This window comes from Pinus tabuliformis, chromosome 3_1, assembly GCF_031772625.1.
Source record: "Pinus tabuliformis cultivar Carrire ecotype Pingquan chromosome 3_1, CPIR1, whole genome shotgun sequence".
Lineage (NCBI taxonomy): Eukaryota > Viridiplantae > Streptophyta > Pinopsida > Pinales > Pinaceae > Pinus > Pinus tabuliformis.
The window spans coordinates 859,034,229-859,061,277 of record NC_142301.1 but is presented as its reverse complement, the minus strand read 5'-3'; positions in this window follow the sequence as shown (position 1 = coordinate 859,061,277).

Below are 27,049 nucleotides of genomic sequence, written 5' to 3'. Positions count from 1 at the left end.
TAGAGCTTAGCAGGAAAGAAGCTAGCTACATAGATAGCTACAAATCCAATTCTAAATGCATTGCTACCTACCTACCTAGCATTTTCTACAAAAGAAGCCTACATACCCTAGATCCAATTCTAGATGCATAGCTAGCTAGTTACAGATCCAATTCTAGACACATAGCTACATAGCCTACATAGCTACTTCAATATCCAATTACATTTTAGATGCAACTTTCCGTGTAATACAACAATTTAGTGAATCTTTTGATTTGTTAAGAAAGAACGATGAAATTAGTTTTGATGACATTTTCTTCGCACTCGCGTTGGTATTTTCAATAGAATTCATGTAAAAGAGTGTGGGTATCGTGAACGATATATATAGAATTCTTTTCAAAGAGTGTGGGTGTCATTCAGGTGTATCAAGGAATTTTACTCTGTCTTGAATATCACAAAAAATGGATTCTGTAGACGGTTATGTCCATAATCTTGTGTGTTGTAGTTCCCATTATTGCTTGGATTTTTAGAAGATGTTTTAGTTTTCAAGGAATATATATGATTGTGTTTTGAAGGGCTTTGAGGATTATTTTGATCATGAAATACCATCTAAATCTGATGGCATGTTTGATATATAGGGTTTCCTAGAGGTGCAGCACCAACACCTCATAATGATAATATAGATACTCATGTTATTCACTTTACGACGAGTACTTTTTATAAGTTCTTCCCAGGTAGAGACCCTGTTGTATAACAATACAAGAGGTATTCCTAAATACTTTGAAGTAAGTTGACCTCTATTAAAACCCAAGGTCTGACTTAACGTGATTTGAACCATCTCTGAACAATTGAAGGAAAACAAATTTTATTTGTCATTGTTCACTATAGTTCTTGGGGCTTCCAAAAAAAAATTTGAAATCCTACCCATTCTTTTCACCTCTCTCCAGGTTGGTAAACTAAATAATATAATGTTGTCAACAAATGTTGATGAGAAATAGGAAGACCTACCACTTATGGGAAAAGGTCATAGATGTATCCTTATACACTAAATTTTTGAAACATTCGACCAAATCCTTTCATATCTAGAATAAATAGAAATGGGGATAGAGGATCACCCTTCCTGAGCCCTCTGGAAGGATGAATGGTATGAGAGGGTGAACCATTAATAAAAATAGAGAAGAAAAATGACATAAGGGACACCACACACTCTATTCATTGTTTAGAGAAACCATTATTAAGCTTGGAGAACCTGAAATAAGAATTTCCATCTAATTTTTTCATGGGCTTCAATAAGTCTAGTTTAATAATATACCTAAGAATTTTTGCAACATCAAAGAATAAATAATTTCTTTCACCATAGTAACTCCATTCACAATTTGACACCCTTCTACAAAACTAGTTTGAGATGGGGAGAATAATAATGGAAGGAGAAACTTCAATCAATCAACTATTACCGTAGAAATAATTTTAAAAAGCATGTTGCATGGAGAAATTGGTCTGAAAGCCTCTAGAATTTCCAAGCGACTTTCTTTTGGGGCTAATGCTAGGAACATAATGTTGAGTGTTGCATGAAATGATCCTAGCCAGCTTGATTCCTCAACTACTTCTTGAATTTCCTTGCCTAAAAATTCCCAACATGCTTGCAATTAGTAAGGCCATATGGTCCAAGTGCCTTGTTCGTAGGCATGTTCATAACCACCATTTCAACCTCAAACATGGATATTGGTCTTATTAATGCAATATTTTTCTCACTATTAATTGCTCTTGGTATGTGTCGAATCACTGTATTTATAGCTAATTGTCTTCCTAAACTATCCTCCATCAAGAGATCATTAAAATAATGCATTGATTCACTTTCTATATCTCACTATTGTAGTTTCCTATCTCCATCCTTGCCTCTAAAGGAAAAAAAATTGTACACTCAATCATAGCATTGTGGAAGAACTTTGAGCTACGATCTCCCTCCTTAAGCCATTGTATCTTAGAATTTTACTTCCAAAGAGTCTCTTCTTGTTGCCTTCTGTGATCTATATTTTGAAGGGTCTTTGCCTCTTCTGCTATCAACTCTGAGGTTCTACCTTCCAAAATGATTCTTTGTTGGATGAACATTTTACTTTCCCACTCTCTCTTATCTTCAAAGATTTTAGCTTGAGTTAGAATGTGTGCATTTTGTTGGTACCTCTAATATCTAAATCCTTTCACCATTTGGAAAATAAATCTGTAAAACCAATGGATTGAAGCCAAAATATTTCAAAACGAAAAGGGAAATTTAGTGGGGCTTCTTTCAGATCAATTTCCAATAAAATGGGTTAATGATCCAATCCCATGCAAGACAAAGTTAAGGCTTCAATAAATATATCCTTCTGTAAAACTTCCTCTGATAACAAAAAATGATTCAAACAAAACGCTATATGATTGGTGCCTTTGCGATGATATTCCAGGTAAACATCCTATTATTGGTTGGAATGTCTACAAGGTGCAATATCTATGATCTCGTCAAAATTTGATGATGCTTGGTCTAACTTATGAATGCCTCCTTTTTTCTCCTCTAACGATCTTATGATATTAAAATATCCTCCAACCAACCATAGGACATTTCCTATCATTTGTTTCATCTTCTGTAGTTGCTTCCAAGAAACCTTCTTGTCCCACGTACCTTGAGGGTTGTAAACCACTGATAGAAAAACAAAACCTTTTGTTCCGAGATACCTAAATCTACCTATAAGATTTCTATCATAATCCATCCAGTATTGGAAGACCACTTCATGTGTTTTCCACCAAACATCTAAGCCTCTTGCACTACCCCTAGCATTGAGAGACATGGACACACATCCTTTCAATTTATTAACCAAATTAATTAGTTATAAATTTATACTTACTAAATATTTAATTGAGTAGATTATAAATTCATATTTATCAAATATCCAATTAAATAGGTTATAAATTTATCTTTATTAAATACCTAATTAAATAGTTTATAAATTTATATTTTTTTAGAAATCTAATTCAATAGTTTATAAATTTATTTTTATTATAAAAATATTAATACAAAACATTGCATTAAATAAGAATACTATGTATTAACAATTTTGATTTTCTAATATTCTATTGAAGTTTACAACTATTCACGTCCATGCGCTTGTATGTCAACATGCTTCTAGCGCAAGATTGACAAGTCACCTACAAGCACAAATATTCATTCCAAGGCCTTCCACCACTATAAACCTTATCACTCTATAATATTCTATTAAAAGATATTTTTTATTTTTATTTTACAGAAAAGTAGAAAATTATTTGAAGAAACTTACTTTTAAATTATATATAAAATAAATACCATATGTGAAAGGCTCCTGAGCCAATTGTCCAGTTTTGTAATGAAATGAGATGGTTAATAACCAGGTAGCCTTCTCGACGACGACTTCTACAGTGCATCCCAAAAGTGGAAGTATAAATTCGTATATTTGTAATTAAATATATCATCTTTCTAACTGATATTTGATTAGTGCGATATAGACCCTTACTAACCCAAAGTAATGGCAACAATTATTAAAAATCATCTGCCATCCAATAAAACCCAAACCTCACATAAAATTATAACTACCAACAAAACCCTAATTTCATTTGAAACTACCAACAAAATTCTTATAAATTAATTTTATTGATTTTATAATTTAGTTCTCCAGTGTGGTATAATTCCATTCTTAATTATTTTTAATGTAAGATCAAAAATCTATGTATTGTTGATATATTTTAAGATTGATTTAATATTAATATTAATATCATTATTACATTTAGTGATAAATGATTCGTCCATGCCATAAACAAGCTGACCCATAAAAGGAACATTGTTATGTGCTCAATGCCAATGTCGGCTCACTTTCTCAGCCACATCGGAAAACTCGAATGAATGCTCTTCATTTAAAAGCAAAAAAAAAAAAAAATTGAAACCACATGAAAGCCCACTTTTCAAAAATATTATTTAAAAGCAGGAAAGCACGTGACAATTGCGCTCACTTTAAAAGATTGGTTTAAGCAATGGTGATTAAAATATTGGTTTAACAACTTCAACACAAAGGTAAAAAAAAAAAAAAAAGGCTTAAAACGAAATCCTAGCTTCCTTTTCAGGAATGCTTGAGTGATTAATGAATGAAGAGTGATATTAGTTGGCAATGGAGACGAGGTTGTGCAGAAGTGGCAACATCGATGACCTACTTTCCTTTCTTTTTCTTGTCATCTCCCTTCTTCCTCATTGGACATCTCAATGAAAAATGACCCATCTCACCACAATTGAAACACTTGACTTACTCAATTCCTTCTTTTGCTTACCCTTCATTCGTGTTGCAAGTTCCATGTCATCATATGAATCCCTCTTCTCCGGATGAATATCCTCGTCTCGCAAATTTGCTTGAATGAATTCGTCCCACAGCCTATTCCATTATAGAAACTTCTCTCTGGGAACAATCCCTTTGATGAAGGGCTTCCATTCTTCGGTGAACCATTTCAAGACGATCCTCACCATATCATTCTCTGGAATAGTCACATCGATGACAACAAGCTCATATTTGACCTAAGACAATATCATTAGATACAAACTCACTACTTCACCCTGTATCATCTTGGTGGACTTCAACTTATCCTCCAATACCAGTACCTTATTCTCATTCTTATTCTGGAAAAATTTTTGAAGAGCCATCCACATCTCATATGCAATGCTTTTCCCAGACAAATGAGGTATTAGGGGATCCTTCACACCATCAAGGATGATAAATCTCACCCTCGTATCCAATTCCTCGTACAATTTCAACTCCTTTAGGCCAGTTGGCTTTTTTATGGCTTCCTCACTGAACTCCCAGATCTTGTTGACCAATAAGACCAACTTGATCCTTTCCTTCCATGGACTATAGTTGGACAACCCCTCCAACTTGTCCTCATACTGGCTACTAGCTTGCAACTTCGAAATTGTCACCTACAATGTGACCAACTCCCTCTTAAGTTGTACTTCGTTGTGCACAACTATGATTCACTAACTTCCAAAGTATCTCAGACATGCTTTGATACCATGTTGAATTTCCATGACTTTGGGTCTAAGATAGAATCTTAGAATCTCTGATGCTACCAATCCAAAAATATCAACAAGAATTACTTTGCACAATGGAAAATATAAAGTAGTAAGTCACATATGCACAAGTATACACAATTTTTAACAAAATATTGTAAAAATATGTACAACACAATCTTTGTTATATTAAACCAATCTGAATAATACAATAGTCTATGGTATACAAGACAATCATGTTGCAGACTCTATGTCGTATCTTGTCCTATCGGTCCTTCTGTCTTGTTCGGCTCTCTATATTCCCCTTAGTCCTTCAAAGGACAACATGTAGGGACTCCAAGAGGGATGCCACCTAGCACTGTTGCAAGTCGCTTCTGCTGCAATGAACACAAACTGATCCAATCTGCTCTCTAGGCTGGCCAATACCTGAGCTCTAGTTCGCCAATCTAGTAGTCACTTTCATCCATCAAAGTGTTGCACCTTAGGCACGAAACTTCACCCAACCTTCAGTTGTCTTTACCACTTCAATATTGCTTGTCGAGGGCTACTTTGGGTAGCCAACACACTACCCTCCACCAGACCAATGGCACCCAGCACTCCATTGTAGGATCTTCTCCTAGAAAGGCTTCCGATCACAAAATCAAGCCTTCAAATTAGCTCCCATTGGCTGCAATATAACTCTCATCCAAATTGATCCAAAACATGGACCCAAAACCTACAAAAATGCACCAATTTACATACCTTTAGCTCAACATTTGAGGTCTACTCTTCTACTGCAATTGTCTCCTAGTTGGGGAAAAACCAAATTCTCTTAACAAACCTCAATTTCTGCCCAGAATTACTCATTTTGAGTGTGGTTTCCCTTCCTTGAGGGGTCGAGGAGGTTTTCTCCAAACCTGGGCTATTCTAGCTGGTGGGCATCCTTTGATTTTAGGAAGACCTTGCCTTGCGACTGCAGACGCATACATTGGGTGTCGGTTGGGAAATATGGTAATATCTAATGGGGAAGTTACAAATAATCTTATCCTTTGACCCCTTGCAAAACCAAGTTCACCAGATAAACTAGGATTTACCTTAATACAAAAATATTTACCTGCAAAAGGGCTTGAACCTAAAAACGAAGAAATTAGACCAATTCTTACTACTGGTGAGGCCCTCTATTTTAAGGATGAAATAGACGATGATTCCATTAGTACCTTTATTAGCAGCCCCAACTCCATTTCTGATTCAACCCGCCAACTATTAGAATCTGTTATGAGTTTCAATGTCTAGGAAGCCATTGAACCAGAGATTGAAGTTGAAAACGTTCATGTAGTTGTACCTCATAACAGTATTCCTGTAGAAATTGAACCATGGAAGACATTGAATGTTAATCCTGACCTTTCACCTCCCCAATATGAATGGTTACTCAAATTCCTTCAGGAAGGAAAATAAGCCTTTGCTTGGGAATATATAAATATGAAAGGAATCCCTGCTGACTTATGTACTCATAACATATACATTAAAGAATAATGTCGACCTGTTAGCACCACAGAGATAAATGAATCCTGCTTTAAAGGACATTTTCAAAGACGAATTACAAAAACTATTAGATGTGGGATTTATTTACCCAATCTCGGACAGTCAATGGGTATCCGCACTAGTCATTGTTCCGAAAAAGAATGGCAAGTGGAGATTTGTGTTGATTATAGGGAATTAAATAAAGAAAATCAAAAGGATAATTTTACCTTACCTTTTATTGACCAGGTCCTTGATACATTAGCTAGAAAGAAGTTATTCTCCTTTCTGGACAGATTTAGTGGGTACAACCAAATCCAAATAGCTCTTGAGGATCAATATAAAACTACCTTCACATGCCCTTGGGGAACTTTTGCATACCGAGTCCTCCCATTCGGTCTCTATAATGCACCCGCTACCTTTCAATGGGAAATATTAGGATTTTTTTTTTCTGATCTAGTCAATGATAATGTTGAAATCTACATGGATGCCTTCAACCCATATGGGGATTCTTTTGAAGAAGGTCTAGAAAAAACCGAAAAAGTACTTAAAATATGTAAGAAAACACATGTTTCTCTTAGTACAATAAAATACCATATGATGATGAAAGAAAGAATAGTGTTGGGACATCTGCATTCAGTTGCAGGAATTCGGGTTGATCTTGCAAAGGTAGAGGTAATATTAAATTTTCCTACACCTAAGGCACCAACACAGGCGCATAGCTTCATAAGTTATGCTAGCTATTATAGACGTTTTATAAAAAAAAATCTAAAATAAAAATTTCCACTTTTTCAATTGTTACCTAAGGATGCAGAGTTTGTGTGGACAGATGAATGTGAAACAACCTTTGTGAAAATCAAAGAACTAGTTTGCAAAGCTACGATATTATGTGGTCCTGAATGGAAGCTCCCATTTCATATCTCTAAAGATACTTTTCACACCATGGTAGGGGCAGTCTTGGGACAACAAGAGGACAAAAAACCGTACGCGATTTCTTACGTCATCAAGAATCTGAATCCTTCTGAACTGAACTATATGCTATCTGAAAAAGAGTTTTTGGTTGTTATTTATGCTATTAAAAATTTTCTACATTACATTACAGGTGTTAGTTCCAGTGTTCGCAGCCTGTCACCAAGGATCAACATGAGCTCTTACTAGGTTTGGTTTGGTTAGATGTTTTGCACATGATATTCAGCACAAAACATGTCACAAATGTGTCCATCAGAAGAAGCTTGGAAAAATCTTTCCAATGGTATATCACACTCCTGTAACCAATTTCTGGATCATAAGATATGATCAAAATGAATGATTGATTCTTGGTTATGCATGTTTTGAGGTCAGTTGTTGCACATAGGGACAAGTTTACTAAAAAATAAGTTTGGACAAGAATTTTAAAAAAGTGAAAGGGGTTTTTGTCCATCACATAACAAGTAACGAACACCTCCTTCAGTTTATGCACAGGTGCTACTATGTGGGAGATATACAGTGATATTTGGAGCCTACATTAAAACAAAGAATTTTTTTCATATTTTTAACTGTTTTAGTCATTTTAGTGTGGTGCCATTTTACAACAGATGGAAAGTAATTCTAAAAAACCAAATGAGGATTTTCTTAAAAACAAGAAATATAATAAAAACCTCTTTCATTTTATTCACAGGTGTCATGAATTTGGATATGTGACTAGATCTTTACAGCTCATTTTCACAGATTTAAATTTTTAATGATTTTCTATTTTAGAGATGATTTTGTGGCACAGATTTCAAGCAAATGGAAATAAATTTCCAAAATTTGAGAGAGGTTTTTCTTCAAAATGACCTTATCTACAAAAAAGTCTTAGTTTTGTAACAACTTCTATGGTTTAGAAGATACGATTTCATCTACAACACCTATTTTCAAAAATTTGGTCCAAGTTTAATGTAACTGATTATATTTTGAAGAAGATGGTTGAGCTCAATTCCCTTAGTACAGGGATGAGAAAATGTATATATTTTATGAATTTCATAGTGTAGAGGTTGGATTTTGGTAGCAGAGAGGCTATCCTGGCTTTGTGTGAATTTTTTCCTGAATATCATTTTAATAAAACAGTCTTTTGCCCTTTGGATCTGGGATTCATCACGGTGTAGATGTTTAGTATGTTTTTCCTGTAATTCATTTACACATTATGTTTTTTCTGCCTTGTTACAGCGTTATCTAAGTGATATGTTAGGAATTCATCTATAATGATACTCCTTTTGTGATGATTTTGTTGTTAGTTGTAATGGTTGTCTTAGTATAATTCATCCTTGGCTTGATGCTCTGTTGAGCAACTTCGTGATTCTCTTTCATCTAAAGTTGTTGTTGCAGATTCATCCTTTGTCTGATGCCTGAGGGCAACGAGATTTCTCCCCTATACTTCTCACATTTACAATCTTCACTTGGCTAAACATGGCACTTAATTTGCCCCAGGTTTTCCGGAAAAAACTAACATCGATTCCATAGTCCAAATCATCCTTTCTATTGTTGTTTTGACCCAAAACAAATCCAATAAAATCCTCTGAGCTACTATACCTAGCCTAAAATCCCTACTCATTTCAGTCATCTCAACTGAGATTGACAAGGAGAGAGCCCTCTATCGACCTGGTAGGGCTAGCTACCAGGTTAAGCGTGGTTTGATGTTACCCTAGACCTACCTTCCTTCATCCTGAGGTAGATCTAGGCACTAACATAGTGCCATTGGGGAAGAGGTGATAGATCCTCTCTGAGAAAGATCATTCAAGTTGCAAATCTGATTGCTGATGGTGGACAACAGTCAGACACATATGAAGGCCGAAATCATCTACCTGATGACTCCAATGTTCAAGATCCTAAGCTTCGACTTCACTACCAAAGAATCCAGTTTTCAGAAATGTTGATGGTAATCACCGATGATAGGGTATGTGGAAAATCTATTATCTAGTGAAATGTTATTGATTTTAAGGGATGAGTTAGCCAAATTTCAGATTGATCAGAGTTCTTTAACATCATTTCTTCTTAGCTTGAAATCCAGCCGACTCACACCTGAGAATAAATATTGTTTTCTTGGCTTAGTTGTTGAAAGATTAGAAAATGAAATTGAACTATTGGATGTTCAAATTAAGTCACATGAATTTCAAGACCCTAAACAGTTCTTGGAAACTCTCCCTCCTCCGAAAGACGAAAAGGTAAGGCTGCCCATCAATGGTTGGATGGAAGGATGTTATGATTTAAAGCGAGGATGTGACTATCTCCAGCCAAGAGCATATGTTAATGAGCTGGGGTAGCAGATAGAATCTGGTTTCTATGATCCTATAGTAGCATATATGGAATATATTTTTAAGTTGAAAGAAATACTAGGTTGCCTTTTACAGAGCCAGAGGTACTGTGGGTATATATCGCTGGTAGGATTTCCAACTATCTACTGCTTCAAACACTATCAAACAACAACATCATTGTCACAGTTGCTTGATAGGTTGGTCTGGCATTATAACATTACTTGATCTATTTATTTTGTATCCAAGTAGGGTAGCTTTGTAAATAAATAAACTGCCAAAGGCAGCATTTCAGTTTCCGGTATTTGTTATGTACGGGTTGCAGTATATGTATGTTTGGATTGGTATGAGTTGCTTTGAGTTTGCAGCTGTCTGACCATATTTCCCAACGGATGAGGCACTTAGTCTACGGTGTTCTTGACACCTCCAAGGAATTTCCATCCCCAATGGAGCCGATGTTAGTTCCAGTCTTCGCAGCCTGTCACCAGGGATCAACATGAGCTCTTACTAGGTTTGGTTTGGTTAGATTTTTTGCACATGATATTTAGCACAAACCATGTCACAAATGTGTCTATCAGAATAAACTTGGAAAAATCTTTCCAATGGTATATCACACTCTTGTAACCGGTTTCTAGATCATAAGATATGATTGAAATGAATGATTGATTCTTGGTTATGCATGTTTTGAGGTCAGTAGCTGCACATAGGGACAAGTTGACTACAAAATAAGTTTGGACAGGAATTTTAAAAAAGTGAAAGAGGTTTCCTTCCATCACATAACAGATAACAAAAACCTCCTTCAGTTTATGCACAGGTGCTACTATGTGGGAGATATGAAGTGATATTTGGATCCCACATTAAAACAAAGCAAATTTTTCATATTTTTTACTATTTTAGTCATTTTAGTGCGGTGCCATTTTACAACAAATGGAAAGTAATTTTGAAAAACCCAAGGAGGTTTTTGTTAACCACGAGCCATATAACAAAAACCTCTTTCATTTTATTCACAGGTGTCATGAATTTGGATATGTGACTAGATCTTTACAGCTCATTTTCAGAGATTTAAATTTTTAATGATTTTCTGTTTTAGAAATGATTTTGTGGCATAGATTACGAGCAACTGGAAATGAATTTCCAAAATTTGAGAGAGATTTTTCTTCACAATGACCTTATATAAAAAAAATTGTTTCAGTTTTGTAACAATTGCTATGGTTTAGAAGATACGAGTTCATCTTCAACACCTATTTTCAGAAATTTAGTCCAAGTTTAATGTAACTGATTTTATTTTGAAGAAGATGGTTGAGCTCAATTCCCTTAGCACAAGGATGAGAAAATGTATATATTTTATGAATTTCATAGTGTATAGGTTGGATTTTGGTAGCAAAGAGGTTGTCTTGGCTTTGTGTAATTTTTTTTCGTGAATATCATTTTAATACAGCAGTCTTTTGCCCTTTGGATCTGGGATTCATCACGGTGCTGATGTTTAGTATGTTTTTCTTGTAGTTCATTTACACATTATGTTTTTTTCTTCCTTGTTACACCATTATCTAAGTGATATGTTAGGAATTCATCCGTAATGATGCTCCTTTTGTGATGATTTTGTTGTTAGTTGTAATGGTTGTCTTAGCAGAATTCATCCTTGGCTAGATGCTCTGTTGAGAAACCTTGTGATTCTCTTTCATCTAAAGTTGTTGTTGCAAATTCATCCTTTGTCTGATGCCTGCAGGGCAGCAGGATTTCTCCCCTATACTTCTCACATTTACAATCTTCACTTGGTTGAGGGTAAAAGCATGTTAATGTGTATCACTTTTTCCCTTTTTGTGGCAAAGAAGTTTTATAAAAATAAATGGAGTTGGAAAGTTTACTCTTAAATTTACAAAATCATCAAAAATTAGGTGGTGGTAAAAGAAGACAAAACATGTCAATTTAAATTCAATTTCATGTCATATTTTTTCTAAAATTTAATATATATTTTTTATCTAATTTATTCATTTTCTTTAAAAGATATCATTAATATTTTACATAAATTTTTAAGTAGTGACGAAACTACGACCCCCCATTTCTCTATTGATTTATGTTTTTCAATTCCAATTTCTTTAAGAGATGTGTTGTAAACATTCTAAAGATTGCCAAACAAATTAAAAAATAAAAAGTAAGCATATTTTTTAATTATTATTAAAATACTAGGAAAAATGATCATCTTTTCGTATATAAAAAATCGCGACCCAAGAAACTACCCTTTCAAGTTTATAAAATCAATTTTTTTTAATAGAAATTTTAAAATAACATATAAAAAAATGTTAAAATTATTTTTTGAAAATTTTTAAAATATATTTTAAATTTTTTATAATAAAATTTTTAATTATGATTATAATAACATATTTTATATTATTCAAAATATAATATATAAAATTATTTGTTTAGAAATTCTAATTCTATTTTTATATATATTTTTAAAGAGTTTTAGCTTTTCATTTCACTTTACGTAAAGTTATTTATATTTTGTGAGTGATTAACCATAGTTTTTACCAATTACTATCAGTTGACTTATTTGCAAATTTAGTATTTACTTTTTATAACATTATTTATATTTTCTAAACCCATTAAATAGGTTCACTATAGCTTTTACTAAAATTCATTGTGAGTTAGCTTTGTTACAAATTTAGCATTTACTTTCTATAATTAACAAGTATGAAACTCAACTCATATAATTGATATTTTTATATTATTAATTTTATTTTTTTTCTTTTTTCATTTGAGTACTTTTTTGGTTTTGCCATATAATGAGTCACATTAGCATGCTTTTACCCCTAAACATGGCACTTAATTTGCCCCAAGTTTGCCGGCAATAACTAACATTGATTCCATTGTCCAAATCATCCTTTCTCTTGTTGTTTCGACCCAAAACAAATCCAATCAAATCCTCTAAGCTACTATACCTAGCCTAAAATCCCTATTCATTTCAGTCATCTCAACTGATATTGACAAGGAGAGAGCCCTCTCCGGACTTGGTAGGGCTAGCTACCAAGTTAAGCGTGGTTTGATATTACCCTAGACCTGCCTTCCTGCAGCCTCAAGTAGATCCAGGCACTAACAACAGGGTATCCCACTTTCGTGCACATTGATCATACAACCATCAGATCTGATGAATAAACCGATAACCCCTGGTGACATTACGAGATGGCTATTATTAATTCAAGAATTTGATATTAACATTGTATATAAGCCAGTGAAAGATAATTTAGTTGCAGATTTCTTGTCTAGGCTAGATACTTGTAATGAAGGTACACTTGTGGATAGTTTTCAAGAAGAACATATTTTTGCAATTTCTACTCACACTCTATGGTATGCAAATATTCTAGCTATCTTGCTATAGGAAAAGTAACTCAACACTTTCCATATAGAGAGCAGCGAAGGATTATCCATCATAGTGCCCGCTATTCGTGGATAGAGGGATACCTCTTTTATACATGACCTGATTAACAAATTCAGCTACATAGGTGAATATGACATCTATGATGTCCTAAAATCTACTCACGATGGTCCTTGTGGAGGGAATTTTGTAGATAAGAGGACATGTCATAAGGTGTTTCAGATGGGGTACTATTGCCCCTCTATTTTTTGTGATGCAAGGAAATATGTTTGAGCGTGCGATAGCTGCCAGCGGATGGGAGAGCCTAGTCGGTTGGATGAGATGTCGTTACAACCTCAACTAGTTCTTGAGCCTTTTGAGAAATGGGCTACTGATTTCGTTGGGCCTTTCAATCCATCCTCACATCAAAAAGTCCACATTCTGGTATGCACAGATTATGTGAGAAAATGGGTAGAGATCAAGGGTATTGTAAAAGCAACAAAATAGGTTGTCTTAGACTTCTTATTCGAAGAATTTTTTTCTCGGTATGGAGCTCCTAGAGAGATAGTTTCAAATGGAGAGGCGCAGTTGACATCACATCTAATAGCATGACTTATGAAGAAGTATGGAATCAAGCATAGGTTGACATATCCATATCATCCTTAGGTGAATGGTCAAGTCAAGAGTACAAATAAAGTGTTGGAGAATATCCTTATGAATACTGTAGCAATCCATTTCCGAAACTTGGCCAAAAAACTTCCCGAGGCACTTTGGGCGTATAGAACAACATGGAAGAACACAACAAGATTTTCACCATAAGAGCTTGTCTATGGGAAATCCCCTTTGTTTCCGGTGGAATTCGAAATTAAGATGCTCAGGACAACCCTTGAAGTAGGTTTGGAACTTCAAAAGCCCAGAAACACCGGCTGGAACAATTAAATGAGTTGGATGAAATTCGTTTGGTAGCTGTCTAAAACACTGCTGCAATTCAATAGCAATGAACTAAATGGTATGATAAATTTATCAAGAAAAAATTATTTCAAAGAGGAGATCAGGCGTTGCTCTATGACTCTTGATTCAAATATTTTAAAGGAAAACTATGCTCTAGATGGACGGGACCATCTGAAGTTGACTTGGTGTTTGATAATGGGACTGTTAGATTTGTAACAATCAATGAGGCACATACTCCCTTGATTGTAAATGGACATTGCCTCAGATTGTATCACCATCCAGTTTCCAAAGACTCCTTTATTAAACATCTCTCTAATAATTATGGTTTTGAAATTATTAGTGCAGAGAAATCTTCCTCTGCACCTCTTGCTTAATTCAAAAAAATACATACATACATACATATATATACACAATAAAATGTTGTTACTACTCTATCATTATTTTTCTTGCAGGTAATTTGTTGGTGCTACTACTCCACTGGTGTTGTTACTCTGTTCATCATGATTGTCTAAGTCCACTGGTGCTATTACTCCTCCGGTGCTGCTACTCCTTTAGTGTTGTTACTCCTTGCTGATGTTACTCCTCCGATGTTGTTACTTCATCAAGGTTAGTCACTAGGTACGTCCCCAATCAACTTCGTGGATTTGATTGATATTTCACCTACGAAATGACTAAATATGATCATGGACGGTCATACCTTAGTTTGGGGGAGGTTTTGTATTAATGTTAAAGATGTCGTATTTAATAGCAATGATGATTTGTTATTATCACTGTTGAATCTCACCCCAACTCCTACATTCCACATCATCATTCCGATCCTCACCACACTTTGTACATTTATCCATATGCATTGGAACTTGAACTACATATGATTGTATTGAATTACAGTCCTTCCCAATGCGTTGTAATAATTTCCATTATTTACCATAATCCACCACAAATTTTTCCCATAATATCTACCCAATTTTTCCTTTCACTACATCCTTTGCAACAACAATCCCTGTCATCGCAACTTTACCAGCTAACACTCTCCTCAATGGTTTTGCTACTACTTCGAGTGCTGCTACAAAGAAACTGGCAGAATGGGTGGGAAAGTTGTTAGGCATGAACCAGAAGACACAGCACAGGATTGACACCATTTGGATGTATGGAAGGTTTTTCAAAATGTAGGATGGCACAACTATTTTGAGAGGTTGCAGGATTCAATGAAGCCATTATAGTCAAATTCGCATTGAACTTGGATGGGAATTATTCTAGAGTTCGTGGGTTGGACATTACTGTCATTGAAGAAATTATCTTGACTGTCAGTGGGTTTCCACAAGGAGGGAAAAAATGGTTCGCCCTGAAATCACCATTACCAGAATTTCTAGAATTATTCTTGCAAGCAGGAGAAACTGTGGTTCAAATGCGAAGGGGATACGATCGGAAATCCTTGCCACATTCATGGGTCGAGGTCGCATACTTTGTGGTGCGATACATTACTTGTGAAGGTCAACTTGCTACCTTGTTCAAATACCATTTTAAACTTCTTGCATGCCTTAGGTTCCATCATGTGCATTTTATGGATATGCCATATTTCTTATGGAATAAACTTAATTTAATGGCACAGTCTATTCTTCGATAGCGTCAATAGTTGGAGGCCCTCACAAACCACGGGCTTGTCAGGCTTCTAGTGGTGCATGCCCTATCATAGACTTCTGTGGCTTAGTCACAATTCACTGAATTAGCAGAAGAGGAATTTGCAGCCATGATGCTGGCAAGAGAGGAAGAGGAATTAGTGGAAGAAGAAGAAGCTGCAGACGACATTGTGACACAAGAACCAGCGTCGGTTTCCGAACAATTGGAAGAATTGGTGACGAAGCAGGCTACAGTAGAATCACTAGTAGAGAAAGGGGCTGCAGACAATGCTATTACACAAGAACCAACGTCGACTGTTGACATGGAAGCAGGAGAAATGGAATAGGAAGAAAGTGCAGTCGACATTGTTACACAAGAACCAGTGTCGACCCCTAAACTGATGTAAGAATTGCCTATAGTGGAAGAAACTACAGGTGATGTTGTTACACAAGAACCAATGTCGCCTACCAAAGTGGTGGAGAAACTAGTGGAAGAAGTGGAAGCCATAGTCGACATTGTTACACAAGAACCAACGTCGACTTTTGAGCAAGCATCCGAAAATGAAAAACAGGTGGCACAGGAAGAAAAGGAGAAAGAAAGTGCGGAACATCCAAGGGAAGGAGAAAAAATTGAAACAAAAAGTGCTAAAAGGATGGAAATCGAGGAGGATATCCCTCAGTCTTTGCTTCTCGCTTCCCTTCTAAGAGGGGCAAGAAAATTTCGCTCCCCTAGATGATCGGTGAAAGAAAAGATCTATCCCTCGATACTAAAATTTGTAGGGACAACTACAGGCACCATCATCAACATTATTACACAAGAACCAGTGTTGACCGAGGGGCAAGTTGAAGAAACTTTGGCTGATGTTATTTTCACATGACCATTGGAAGAAATCATTACTGATCGTACCAACTTGAAAGGACTAGAACCAATTTTTGAGAAAATGGAGGAAGATAACTGGGCAACAGATCAACCATAGGAAAAGTGTGTTGAAAATATTACTCCACAACGGCCTGTAATGGCTCTAGAGTCATTCAGGGAAGATGTGGGGGTTTCAAGGCTTGCAAAAGAAGATGTTGGGGTTGCCCCCGAGTTGAGGAGTAGAGAGAAGAAATAATGGTGAAACAGGATCTGGTTGACGAGTTTCCTGATGTCAATCCGCCAAATCCAACACCACCGCAAGACCAATGGAGGAGGTCGTCATTAAACAAGAATTCATAGAACAATGCGCAAAGAGAAGGGCCCCCATCCAAGAAAGGTATCGGTCACAGTTTAAAGATAATATGCAATTAAAAATTGAGATTATTAAGCTAAGGAAGCAAGTGTTACGCTTACGGAGACAGGTGAGGAAGAATAAGGGGAATGTTGGTCGGGCTGCTGCAAATCCTGGAGCCAAAACCACTTCAGTAGCAGTACTGACTAAGCCATTTTTGCATCTGTTTGAGTCACGAGAATTCTTGTTCACCGCTGAAATTCATAAATGGCAGGCTACTTGATCTTATTTAGAATATTAGATTGTTGTGATAAGATCCTCCTCAGATTAGAAACAAAATGCTTTCATTGTGCTTAAGGATTCATGAATTTTTGCAAGTGAAAAATGAGTTTTTTGTTAATTTTATGAGAAAATAAACATAAATAAGAGACTGAAAAACATCATAAACATGTAGAGAACATCATCAAAAACACATTACAATAGGAACATGATAAAGGAGTTTACCCATCCTGGGCTACATCTCCTTGGTCCAGCTACCAATGGCTTGGGCCTCTCTATTATACTCAAAAGTGTAAATATATGTGTTTACAATGCTCAAATGCTTCTGAAACCTACTCCAATGAGTCCAAAATACTAAAAAATGGTACCCTAGCCTCTTTATAATCCCCCTTTGGTCGAAAACTGCCTTAGTTATGACTTCTGCCAATCTTTCCACAATTTCCTCCTCCAAATCTCGCTAACTTCCAATTAAATTCATTATCTGGAGTTAATTCTAGCAATTCCTCCAAAATTGGCGTTCCCACCAACTTACCTACCAATGAACCTGTCTATCTCGTGTTTAAGGTCGAGTTCTCACATGCAAGGTGGTTAGGTTTGGTGGTTAAGGCGACGGTTTCAGCTTGTGGTGGTAAGGTGGCATTCACATGCCATGGTTAGGGAGGCTAGCTCTTAGGACTCACAGTTGGCAGTGTGGTTACTGTGGTAGTAACATAACTGCTACGGGCTGTGGATGAGGTGATCACATGGGAGAGTTACTAATGGTTACACTGGCAGTATCCCCCCCAACCTAGTGGTCAGTTCATAATAATACAAACTCGCTTGCATTGATAGTTAAGAACCATGATGTGGGCGCAACGGTAGGCCTTGGCAATGTGAAACAGGAGGTCACGGGATCGAGCCCGACCTTTTACTTGTCTTACCAATCAATATTTTAGCCGACCATTAGGAGGACACATGCCAGCCATAAACTATCAGCACTGACAATTCCATTGCAAATTGTAATCGGCCGGAGCATGGGTGGTTCTCCATAACGGGCTGTTGTGGTGTGTGATATGTGATTTAATATCACAATTGCAACCTGACTCTGTCGGGGCTGATTATGTAAACGAACTTGATCCATGCGATGTGCGATTGAGATTTATCGTGTTGTACTCCGACTTCACTCTGGGGCCGATTCTTTACCGCCGACCCACCTCCGATCTGCGATTGCGATATCGCAAATCACAACCTAGTAGTGCTGGGGACCTCTTCCTTCTGTGATTTGCGAAATACGGGGCCAAGGGAAGCCTACCACTTGGCGCTTCTCCATTCTCTGAAGACTCTTTCCACGTCATCTTCTCCTGCCATCTATCCGAGTCAAACCTGAACTTTAACTTGCTCTAACTTCTTCATATGAGATCGAATTCGAGTGTTGTTCACACCGTTGGAATCAGGATGACAAGCACTTGGATCTAAAGCTAAGTTTATCAAGATTCTAGCACTTTGAGTTTTGAGCCTAATTTTGAGAACCTGATCACTCCTCCCCACTGGAAGCCTTTTGGACCCCAAAATATCATTTTCAATGTCCAGTAGGTGAGGGTACAATTTCCCCACCTTTCCAACCTCTATCCATTTGGATTTTAAAGGATTTGTACCCTTGAGCCCCACTCGAAGATAATCGTCACTTCCTCTTTTTGATATCATTGTTCTTCTGTCAAGTATAGTGTCTTGCTGAAGCTCAACACGGAATTATGGAGAAATGTCTTCAATGGATGGAATTTGAATATTCTCTCCTTGATCTTCAATCAAAGGAGACTCATGCAACCTTAAATTATCAACATTAACAACAACATAAATATGCATATATGAAGGAAAATCCAACCTGAAGGCATTGTTACCAATTTTTTCCAAAATTCTGAATGGTCCATATCTAATTGGTTTTATCTTTTTACCTTCTCCTTAGAGCCTCTCTTTGTTAATGTGAATCCAAACTTCATCACCAACTTGGAACTTGTGATCTTGATGATGCTTGTCTGTAATATTCCTAATGGAAGATTTGCAGTGATAACAAAGGCAAGTAATAACATTCACAATAAAATTTTATTTCAGTAAGGAACATATGAACATAAATTTCTCATCAACACCCAAATCATCTTATTTTTCATTAATAAATAAATTGGAGTATAATAAAAGCTGGATGAGGTGCACTTGGGCTTGCACAAGGAAAGATACAAGCCTCGGGTCATCAATACAAAATTCCCAGTTGTTGTGAATTAGCTGCTCCTAGAAAAATGTGTTGTCCCCTTAAAACTACGCTGCTTGCTAAATTCAAGCTCTGATTTACCCCCCAAAACAACCTAGAAATTTCTGCAACTTCGGGGATGTGCTCCTCTCCAAACACCCAAAAAAACATAGAAAGGGATTTCCCTAGTTTTGACCTGCCAAATTCAACCCCTTGGGGATTGGCCTAGTTTTTCTACACTCCTCGCTGAATTGACCCCTTGATTTGGCTCCTCAAAATTGCCCAGAAAAGTTTGTAAATTTAGGGTTGTGATCCTTGTCAAAAACCCAAAAAAATCCAGAAAGGGTTTGCTCTAGTTTTGACCCTCCAAATTCAATCCCTTGGGGATTGACCCTCCTCCAATACTGTAACTCACTTCCTGTAACTGGAACTGTTGTAACTTTCGTCCACAAAGTCAGGAAACCTCCCCAAATCGGACTCCCAACAATTTCCCCGCAACCCAGCTCCCCAATCCTCTTGTTAAGCCTCCTTCCAAGTAACCCCCACTAGTGACTGCATAGTCCTGAGTGAGGATGACGCAAGCCCTTTGACCAACAACTCGACTTGGGTATTTGACTAGCCTTCCTACTATAATCTCTACTCTCCTATGTGGTAACTCAATGTGAATACCTCCAACAACCTTCTCAACTAAATTCCCTAACTCCCTTGCTCCACCAAACACGCAGTCTCCCAATGCGTCCCCACCTACTCCCAAATTACGTCCTTGTTGGCAAAGGTAGCGTACTAGACTGTTGGGTGATATTCTCTCTTTCTCTAATGGGAAAGAAATCTATCCTAAGGTGGCACTCGAAGTCCACTGAAGAGAGGGATGAGCTTCACTCCTTGGGAAGCTCTTGTGCTGAAAAACACTTGTAGCTTAGCTAAACAGCAAAAGCAACAATGAAATTCTAAAATCATCAAAAGGCCCCAAATTATGCTCACTTCTTTCTATTTATTCTTGCTCCCTGGGGCCCCACGTGGGTCCCATCAAATATTTTGACCCCCCACTTAGGAAAATTGAGTTGCCTCCAAGGGGTGTGTATTTTGGGTGGGTGAGTGGCCCCCACAATCTATTAAGAGGCACATCGACCCCCTTTCTCCTAAGTTCTTCCATCAAAATTGCATTAAGCCAAAAATAACAAAATTTCCAAAAATGGTTTCTTCTCACCGTGGGAAAATAATTAGGAAGGGACACTACAATCCTCCCCTCCCAGATGTTGCTTGTCCCCACGCAACTACAAAACTGGGTGCTGCAAGATTTGTTCACTATCCCATGTGGCATCCCAGGACTGAACTAAATCACTCTCTTCCATGACTCCGCTCATCATGATCCAAGTGATATATCAACCAACTAAATCCCTGGATCCTAGAGCCAGACTTGCTGTGACATAGCTCTAATAGCTGTTGGAATCCATTCGTGCCTTGTTTCTAGCCCCCACATGTAATCAATATATATTCTCAATATATCATGAACTATTATGATGCATGCTAAACTTCCTTGTGTCTGCCACCACATAGTACTGATGATCGTTGGAAACCACATGTGCCAAATAGCTATCCCTTGAATGTAGCCAATAGATGGGTTTCTGATACTCGCAATCGACTTAGTGTATGTGGATCCCTCCTGCTCCTGCCAACCATCACCACAAAGTCTGCTATCCACCCTCTTGATAATGTGCCAATAGAATGTATGGAGCCTGAACACCCACTGGAAAGTTGCCTCAATCATACATGGTGTCCTTTGCTCATGCAAGATCATAACCTGCCCTGTGGAAAGAGTGGCACACTTATCCCCCATGACTAGATCCCTAGGTGTAGGCTCAGTTATGAATGATATGCCACCCCTGCAAAAGATCACCTCATCTCACAACATGTGTTATTCAACTCACACATCAACCCTACTCCTCCACTGTAGAATATCATCTTACCCCTAAGGCACTAAATCTCATTGCGTCGTCTCAAGAAAATCCCCCAAGTCTTGCTATCCACACTATGGGTTTGGATCGAACACAACAAGCCTCCCTTCAACTGCCTGTGGTGCCAATGAGTGGAAGATGCATGCGTTCCGATGGGTATGATCAAGAACCTGTGTGGACGCTCCCAGGTCATCCCATGACTAATCCGCTCTCCAAACTTGGGTATCTCCACCCCAATGACATGCCTGACATCCTCGTCAAGGAACATCCCTGCTACTAGCACTCCCCTTGTCCATAGTGCAACCCCGTACACTATTACGTATGACCATGTATCCTCATGTCTCCTGGCATACAATTGAACCCAATAACACATCTTTATGCATTGTCAAACCCTGCTACATGTTGTTGCATCATCCCAGATCAACTGATACCCCTCCTGTATTGATGTGTCCATCACTCTATGAGGGAATGCACTAAGATGTGAACTGCTCCTCCAACATCACAATGCAACCCTGCCATCAAACATGAGAACTTGTAATAAATCTTCACAAAAAAGCTTTTGGGACAACCCACAATAGAATTTTGATGAACAACTGGGTAAGGCCGCGACACCAATCCCCCAATTACCACAAACTAGAACACAAATAACTATGAGAAGGACACAATATAGACATCATCCAATTACCTATAACAATGAATGTTTGGACCAAATGGGACAATACACCAAATAGAGTTTAGAACTAAAGAAGATTTATGCTCTTGAGAATACCCCTTGGACAATTCGAAGGCAAACACTATCAAAACCAAATAATAAATGAACCATTGTACCATACCCCGACAATCAATACTGGGAAGTTAAAGGATATGCCCGAAGGATCGAGATATTGTAAATCAACTGATGGGAGCACTACGACCAACTCAAAAGAAGGCCCAAATGAGGAACTGTGCAAAAAGCACACAAAAAACATTTGATGCTTCCCTTGACCCCACAATCCTTTGGATAACAAGGTTTGAGAGAAAATTACAGATAGAAAACCACCCAAAGTAACCACCACCCGTGACAATATCCAACAACACAACTTGAACTGGGATGGAATGCAAAGAACATAGAACAAAGAAACACCATATGAATTTTGAATTGAATGTAGAAGGACCAAGGAAATTTGGTTGATAGCTCAACATAACCCTTGGTTTGAAGATGGAAATGAAAACAACTTGTGAAAACAATTGACCACGGAAAACACAATCAACCAAAGTATGCCCTAAGAGAGTTATAACAATATGATGCCACGCTAGAGACATTGGTGTTCTCTTCCTTATATTAATATTAATAATTGAACACAAAATTTAACAATTTATATTAATAAATTGAAGAAGAAAAACAATTATAGAATTCTATATTTATAAATTTATATTATTACTAATGTATAGTATTATTATATATAACAATACTATATATTATTCTCTTTGATGTGAAGTCACTAGTTCAATAATGAAAATATAGTCCAACCAAACTTAAAAAAAAAAACAATACCATATATTATTATACCTTATCATAATAATACATGACTTGAATTTCTCAATAGCAACCGATCCTCTATATCATGTCGTTGATAAGTATTCATATTCTTCCTCCTCTTGGATATCTATATCACATAAATGGCTGCTTGCACGAATTTGGGTTCCTGAAAGGAGAGAAAGAAAAAGTTGAGAAGCATTTTTGATAGTATAGAGGATGAAGAGCAGCTGGATTGTCAGTTTTCATTTGTATTTGTAAAAATAAATGGAGCACTATTAGAGTTAAGATTTAATTTTTCCATGTGTAATTTTTTTATAAACAGAAAAATAAAATTACAAATTATATAGAATTGTAAACTTTTTTATATAAACAAACAAACAAAATTACACTAACCTATAAAATAAACCTGTAAACTCAATTACTTTCCACATTCTCACTCCTTTTTGATATTCCTTTACACTTTTGAGGCAATCGCCGGTAATAAATATTTTAAAGAAATTGGATACCTCACCTTAACGCATCCCAATAGGAAGGAATCTGATCATGACAGGAAAAGGCAGTTTTATGAAAGAACAGAATATTCGCTTTTATGAAGAAACAAGACATTCGCTTTTGAAAAGGAGTGATCAAAATAATATTTTTCTTTATATGGGAAGGTGAAACATCTCACATTTATTAATACTTTTAAAATATAAACGAATTAAATTAGGGTTTAAATGTTTTAATTTATTATTCTATTCCTTATAAGAAAAGTAAAAGTTTTTTTTATTATTTTTTAATTTAAAAATTAAAATTTTATAAAAAAATTGTAAATTTGAAATTAATTATAATTATAATATTTTTTTTATTATATAGGTTTTTTATTAAATTTATTTTAATAAATGTTAATAATTATATTGAGGTTAGAAAAAAATAATTGAAAATTATCTATATATAAAAAATACACATGATTTATTAAAAAGAAAAAAAATTGAGGAAAAATTAGTTAACTACAAATTTATTATTTTATGACTTAAAAGCAACTAATATTCTTGATCTAAAAGCACCTAAACTTATCACACCATGTTCAAACACATTATGATGGAGAATCCCCAAACCCTTAGGCTTTAACTACATATAAGGTCAATAGTAGGAGCCACCAATATTAGGTGCTTGAAACCACCACCGTTGACCTAACAACCTTGACTATTGCAAAGTGTAAAGTTTATTTAACAATCCCCCCCTTTAAGGGAAATTCTTTGAATCTAATCCGTGAAACCCTCATGCTTTTCTCTCCTATCACTTAGGTCTATATAAAAACTTTACTAGAAAGGGTGCACATGCCTCACCAAATCTTATAGTAATATGTTCATTTACATGTAGTTTAAAAAAAAAATTTCCACATCCAATGTAGTTTTTTTCCTTCCTTTTTGTTATTGTTCTCTTGACACTTACATATCATTCTATCGCTTTGACACACCTGTTAACACTAGGGCTCTCCTCATGCAACTTCATCCCAACCAATATCCTGATATGGTTTTCATCTATGTTGGCTTTGGTCTTTGCTTCTATGTATTCCTACTAAACCAATGATCTCATGTCATCTCCAAGAGAGATTTCCATGCACTACTATCAACTCCTTTGTGGCTTGAAAAAACACTATAGTTATTTCTTCACCAAGTAGCAGTTACTCATGGGTGGTAGGTGTAGTGCAAGGGAGGGAGTAGGGGTGATCATTCACCACGAAGCACATGTTGAAATTTATTTTGCGTGGATTTTGGGAGTCACCACATATAATCAGCTAAGGCTTATGCCCTCTTGCAAGGAATAATCCAAGCTTGAGCACATAATATTGACAAATTAATTATAGTATGGGACTCTAGAAACATAATATGTAATCTACACATGGGTACAAACCTGGTGAATGTGAAATTGAACATTATTCTCAAAAGAATCAAACTCCTTCTAAACATCTCATTTAAATACACTATCATTAACTTCCTAAGGAAAAACAATCAGGATGTAAACAGATTGGAAAATTTGAGAAATAAGAATGTCTTTGGTACCCTACTAATTAATGATTAGGTGAGATATCCCACAATCCCTTCATCAATATGATAAGTGGCATAAGGAATAAGCAAAGTTTGCAACAAGTGTCCAAACTAAGGTGTCCTTATCATGAAAAATGTTGGAGAGAGGGACTCTCTGTTAGTTTATGTTAACATCTGACATGTGTTCTAGTCTCAAATGGTGATACGAGGCTAAGCAACATAGAATCTCCATAACCCAAAAACTGTTTCACGAGATATGGCTCTGAAACACCTTAATTAAATTAATTAGCGAATAATTTAATTATTTCCTAAGTCTAACTTAGGAAAGTTGGTTAATGAAAGTTAATTAATTAAGGATGTTCGAGATTTCTCTAGAGACTTCTATTGATGTAGTCTAATTAATCTTAGTCGTTGATGGTGATCAAATCATGGTCGTTGAAGACTCAACTAGATATTATAAGAGAAACTCAAAGGGATGGAGAGAGACACATTTAGTATTAGTTATCTTGGCAGATTAAGTTACCCATTTTGTATATTTAGCGAGGGTGTAGTTCGAGCCAAAGGGAGAGAAACAGAGAGGTAGTAGTAGATAATATGGGAGTAAGATTTTAGAGAGTTTCCCAGTGATTTTCCAATGACATAGTGGTAGGAAAAAGGAGGTTGAAATTCATTTGTAGGGAGGTCGTATAAGTAGTGTGAATAGCCATAAACCCTTGAGTGAGTTGCTGAAAGAGGATTGATTCAGTTGTCGGAGGCTGGATCAACTTCCAGGAGGTAGAATGAGTGACTTCCAGAGGTAGAGGGAGGTAGGAAAACTCAGTTAGAGCAAGTTTCCAGGTAGTGTGAGTTATCCAGAGCCAGTAGTGTGAGTTCTAAGATGAATTATGAATAGCCAGTGTGGGGTTTGAGCAGCTCAATGAAGGCTGAGTTGTTTAGAAAAGGAGATCCTTGATCTCCAAATTATTTGACTAGTATATTTTCCAAAGGATTGCCGATTGGGCATCCATATTATAATTATTTCCAAATTTTTACATAGTAAAATAAACCCTCATCTACTACACTGATTTCCTCTTTGGGGTTTTTCCATGGACTATTAGTCCAAAATAATGGTGTCAACTTTATTGTGGGTGTGTTTGCATCTATTTCTCAGTTCTGTATTTTACTTCTTTGACATATTTTTTATTACAAAGAGCATATCAATGATTTATTTGTTATTTGTCATAAAAAACAAATTGCTAACAGAGAGAAGAATAAACTCTAGTTTGGTGCATTGAAGGAAATTTCACATGGTATTAAAGCATTATTGATCATATCAGAGGATCAGAGGCTAGAGAAAAAGAGATCATGCAATTTTAGAGGGAGATCTGAAGCATTCTCTCCTAATCTACACAGGCCAACTAGGCAGTGTAAATTGTTGGGGCAAGAAAATTGATTTCCAGATCCAGGAAAGAGGAAAAGTTAAAATTTCCTCAGAGACATAGCAAAACGCAGTGGTATTACCGGATAGAGGGTTTTGGTGAGAATATCAGTTGATTCACAGAGTATATTTATGCACATAGATTTACAGCGATGGTTTTCACTTGTAGATCTATGCAGGGTAGGAAGAGAAAAGCATGGAGAGAAGGAATTTCCTAAATTTTTGAGAAGGTCTCCAATTTCCAGTTTCCAAGAGAAGATTTGTAATTTCCAATAGGAAAAGGTTGTAACATACTTGTCAGTTCATTAAGTGCATGCTTCAGGAGCAGCAGTACATGTGCCAGATTATGGAGAAGGACTTTTGGAAGGTTGAGTGAGTTGCTTAGTAGAGGAGTAACAGGAAGTACGAGTGCTAGAGAAGGATTTTCAGCAGTAGGTGAGAGCATACTTGTGCATTCCAAAGGGAATACGAGTAGCACAAGAAGGTCAAGCAGGAAGGACAAGGAGATTTCTAATACTAGTCTCTAGTCTATTTAATTTTTGTAGAGATGGCCACAACAGGTCTCAGAGATCAGGATAGACTAGACGAAGCCTCAAAATTTGGCATCTAGAAAGCCAAAATGCAATTCGTATTAAATGAGCACGACTTGAATGAGTTTATGACAAATGTCATGGCAGAACCAACATATCCACATGTTTTCA